The sequence below is a fragment of the Lissotriton vulgaris genome, chromosome 5 (assembly GCF_964263255.1).
Source record: "Lissotriton vulgaris chromosome 5, aLisVul1.2, whole genome shotgun sequence".
Taxonomy (NCBI): domain Eukaryota; kingdom Metazoa; phylum Chordata; class Amphibia; order Caudata; family Salamandridae; genus Lissotriton; species Lissotriton vulgaris.
In genome coordinates, this window is record NC_141693.1 from 1085968611 (window position 1) to 1085973934 (window position 5324).

Sequence of the window (5324 nt, forward strand, 5' to 3'; positions counted from 1 at the left end):
CCCTTTCATTAAATTCCCCTTTCGTTTTTCACCTCTTCTTCTCTCTCGATCCTACCGAGAGACAAGATGGCGGCCGCTCCGGACTGTTTAGAATGTTGACAGACACCGGAGAGCCAATCAGCTTTCTGCGCGCAAAGTTCCGAAACGCGAAAAGTAAGCGGACCGGATCGCTGCCCGGAGCGCTGTTACAGATATATATCTTGATTTAAACGTTAATTTCTCAAAATCCACTGAAGCACATATATTGAGACCTAGCAAAGGCACATCGGGCTACCAGTCCCTACAATTTTGCCAAGTTTCGTGCAAATCCATTCAGCCGTTCGAGCTAAAAGTGAGGCCAACCGCCCTATGGAAATTAACATGGGAAAAACGCGTTTTGGGACCCCCCTTTTTTCTCGGCCCCCCCTTGACGAAACCCCACCAAATTTTCAGGGGCTGCTCAGAAACAAAATGTGCCATTTTCCTGAAAATTTCAGCGGATTCCGTCCACAAACGCCAAAGTTATTAGACATAGAATTTTCAGAAATCCCATAGGGAATTAATCCTAACTATATATACCTACTGGCGATAGCCAGTAGGTAATATATATATATATATATATATATATATATATATATATATATATATATATATATATATATATATATATATATGCCACGAACTCCGCCAAGTCCCCAAATCAAACTCCAGGGAAATAACGAAACCGGACCCTCACGGATATTTTGCAAGTTTAAAGTTTTATTCCATCCTTTTGTGCATAGAACACGCCGCCATGACGCGTTTCGGGACCTCCGCCCCTTGATCGCATGACATGGTCGATCGTACACCCATCACTCTTAAAGTGCTAATACACAGTCAGCTGACCCCACAGCCTGTGGAAATAAAAAACATACTTTAGCCTGGTTCAGTAGCGCTTAGTTTGTAAAATACTTTTTGTTCAATTACATAAAAGTGCTTTGTGATCCAAAACAGATTTTAAGTTTGACCATGCAATTAAAAAGTAGAAAACTAAACAATTTAAAAGAGAATATCACTCTCCTTTGTTAGTTCAGCTTTTGTTCCCAAAAATTCCTCACGATTATTTGCATATACATAAATTGATCAGGATATTCAATCAATTAGAAAAATAAACAATTTGTATATAATATGTTAAAATCATGTAGAAAAAAAAAAAATATATATATACAATTTATACATTCCGTGCAAATTCGCTCTGTGATGTGCAAATTCCGCAAAAGGAAAATATCATTGATTAAATGGGAACGCATAGTTTGGATCAATTTTTCAAAATTGTGCCCCAGTGGGCATTTGCTGCTACATCTAATAACTGCATCCACACTGCTACAATATGGGTTCAAAGGCTGGTGCACTTTAGAAGATTATCATAAACATAATTATGATAAACAAAACCCTATACCTGGTGATTAAAATTATTGCTACTCCCTTCACCATGAGTTGAAGTTAAAATTAGGAGGCAGACTATTTACATGTTCGACTCAAATACATTGTTACCCCTTCGGAAATCTGCAGTTACTGACAAACTTGGGCCCACCGGTGTGAACAATTAGATCCCTAATAAAGACAAGAATGTAAGTCTTCCATTTGGTTCAAACCGTTGGGGGCCTTGGAATTAAACTCCAAAATATAGCGTGTTTCCAAAACTCTCAATTGGGCCTCTCTGTCACCACCTCTGCGAAGAGGCGGAATCATGTCAATGGCATAATACTGCAGACATCCTATATCCCCACCATGGCACAAGTTTACATGTCTGGCGACAGGGTATGCCTCATCTTTGTTGCTTACTGCCCTGAGGTGTTGGAGAATGCGCTTGTGAACCTGCAGCTTTGTGCTGCCCACATAGCGCAGGCCACAAGCACACTCTAACACATAGACCACGAAGTCTGACTTGCAGGTGATTTTCTTTTTGATCGTTCTCCCCTCGCTATTGAAGGCAGTCATGTAGGTAGTCCTGTTTTTACCTATCCTACATGCTTTGCAGACTGCACATTTTAGGAAGCCCTTGCTCTTTCCTAGCCAGTTGTCATCGGCTACTTCCGGGCTACTCTTCACTATCATATCGCTCATGGACCTAGCTCTACTGTAAGTTATGGCTGGTCTACTGGCAAGGGTCCCACCAATGACCGCATCTCCTTTAACCACTTGCCAGTTTTTGCGAATGATGTTAAATATTTCTTTGTGCTGTCTGCTATATGCCGTTATCAATCTTGGTTGACCAGACTCCTTCTCTACGGTCAGTGTAGGCACAGCATCTGTTGTTAGACTATGCCCTGAAGTTAAATTGGCACGTCTCATAGCACCCTCCACCATCGTTCGTGCGTAGCCTCTTTCAATGAATCTCTGCCTGCTGGCTTTCTGTGCTTTCTCACAGCTGTCACTCGTGCTGCAAATCCTTTTGATCCTCAGCATCTCCCCGTAGGGGATGCTTCGAATCAAATGCGCTGGATGGTGGCTGATGGCGTGCAACACCGTATTGCCTGCAGTTGCCTTTCGATGTAGGTCAGTCACTATCCTGCCACTGACAATGCTCACCTCCACATCTAAAAAGGTAACCTTAACGCTGCTGATCTGACCAGTGAAATGTAGGTTCAAGTCATTCACATTGATGTTGGTTATGAACCTATTTGCCTCTACCTCTGACCCCCTCCAAATAATGAAGAGGTCATCAGTGAACCTATACCAGGCTATGATGTTATTAGCCATGGTCTCCTCATAAGTTCTTGCCAGGACCTGCTCCTCCCAATGCCCCATATGCAGACAGGCATAACTTGGGGAGAAGCAGGCCCCACATTGCAACCCCCCTCAATTGCTGGAAAACCTGTTTTTGGAACAAGAAGAAGTTGCTTTTGAGGCAGATCTCTGTCATCTCACTGACCATATTATTATGCTGTAGCATGCAGGCAGGTCTACGCTTCAAGTAATGTTTTACCGCCCTCAAGCCATCATCGTGATTTATACTGGTGTACAAGGAAGTTACGTCCAGCGTTAACAATAAGTAATCTTCCTGCCACTCAATAGTTCTGATTTTATCCAAAAAATCACCAGTATCCCTGATGTACGAGGGAAGCGCCCTCACATGCTCCTGCAGAAAGTGATCGATGTATTTGGAGGCATTCTCAAATGGGCCCTGTCTGGCGGAGATAATAGGCCTCCCTGGGGGCTTGGTCAGACTCTTATGGACCTTGGGAATCATATAAAACACAGAGATCACAGGATAATTCAGCTTCAGGAATTTTTGTTCATCCCCACTTAATAATCCCATGCCCTTCCAAGCATATAATCTGGTGTGGAAAGCATCCCACGCTTGTCTAGCTGTACGCCAATCGCTCCTACAATAACAATTTCTGTCATTCAATTGTAGAAGAGCCTCTTCCATATACATTTGTTTTGGCCACAGGACAATGTTGCCCCCCTTATCTGATTGCTTAATAATCACAGTGTTCTCCCCCTGTAACTTTCTCATTAGGCTCCCATAGGCATTATTACAATTTTTATTGTGTCTAGCGTCTTTTATCCTAGAGGCCTGATGCAATTCTTTTAAATCAGATACAACCAGATTATTAAATACTTCTATGTTGTCATAAGCTGATATGGGTTAAATGTCGATTTGGGTTTAAAGCCCGTAGCCCCTGGGGCATCAGTTCTTACATGCTCCTCTATACCAGCATCAACCAAAGTTTCCCCTTCTCTATTCAAATCAACCAAGCCCACATAGAGATCGACCTCTCCTGCCAGGCATGGGCCCGAATCCAGATCAGTTCTGTTGTTATCCTGCGATGGGGTGCGCGTTTTTAACTTGTTCTGCAAGAGCAGCTTTTTCAGTTTTAATTTGCGTATGTATTTAAAAAAATCCATTCTTGTTTGCGCATAATTGAATGTACATGGGGGGCAATAAGTCAAGCCCAGTGATAAAGTTTTAATCTCATTGTTAGTTAAATGAACATCTGAAAGATTAATCACAGACAGTTGGTCGCTTACTTGTTCGCTCATTTGCGGTTCCAGCGCTTGCGTCCCCGGCCCTTCACTGGTGGTTTCGCTGTGCCGGTTTGCTGCCCGACTCCTCCTCCGCCACTTGCGTTTGAGGTTGCGTTTCCGCCTGTTTTCGAGCCGGCGGTTTGTGATCTTAGGGTCTGCCTGCGGTCGTTGCATAGGCACTCCACTTCCTCTCCCAACGACCGCTTGGTAAAACCCGCCGCCTCATCAGCATTGCGTTGATCATTTTCCGACTCACTTCCTGGAATGGAGCTTAAGTTGGAATCCGAAGTAGAAGGGCTAATGCCCCTACTGCTGCTTTGCCCCATACCACTTGTGCGAGGTCCGGTCGTTCCCTTTTGTTGGTCGTACTTCTTAGAAAAGGTAAAAATCCGGCCGTTTTGGTAATCTAATTTGTCCCTTTGAAATTTGAAGGTTTTTCTCCTTTTGATTACCTCCTCTTCTTTGGTGATCCGTTGTGTCATTAGTTCACGCAATCGTTTTTCCTGCTCCGTATCATTCAGTTTCTTGATTTGTTCATTGAGGTCACTTATTATTGCACCCAATTTCACTCCATCACTCTCTGCATATTTAATCAGGATTCTCAACAGTCTACTCGAAGAATCCAAGTTACACCTTGCCCATTCGTTTAGCATCTCCGGATCTGGGTTTTCAAAGCTGGGTGCTAACATGATCCTCAAGCCACGGGGAACGCGCTCAACTTATAAATAGCGGGACAATGATTTCATTTCCCACCATTTCGCCTGTTCCGTGCGCATGGCTTTCTCCAATTTCTTAAACAATTCTTTCATCACATTGCTCCCCATGCTTGATGGCGCCGCCTGCTCCATGGGGTTATTGTTGGCAATGGGGGCATCGTCGAACATTTCAATAGCCGCCTCCTCCCGGCTTCTAACCACATCAGCGGCGGCCATGGTCTATGCACGTTTTGCTGTTTGTTATTACGGATGAATTAATGCACTCAACTGTGTGCGACAAGGTTTTCAAATAACCCCTCACACTGTGCTGCTTCCTCCTTCAGTCCCGAATCAAATTTCCCGCGGCTCCTCACCGAGCCCTCTGCTGTTTACCGTGGCGCCGGTTCTACCACAGCCGTGGGAACAGCCTCGCCTACCAGTACAGCCGCTGCTCTAGGAGATTCTCGCTCGTCGGGGGCTGCTGCGGTTGCTCTTACCAGAGCTGCTGAACTTTGCAGGAAGACCCGCAAAAACTGCTTCCTTCCGCTCTTGCCCTGTTTGCTGATGGCGTCCGGTATACACCCAGAAGCTGTCGGTGTAGTAACGTGCCACGAACTCCGCCAAGTCCCCAAATCA

At 44.5% G+C, this 5324-nt stretch overlaps 1 pseudogene; it reads right to left on the reverse strand.

Moving 5' to 3' along the window:
• Positions 1-4004: 4004 nt before the first annotated feature.
• Positions 4005-4925, reverse strand: LOC147712039 (uncharacterized; annotated as a pseudogene).
• Positions 4926-5324: the final 399 nt, after the last annotated feature.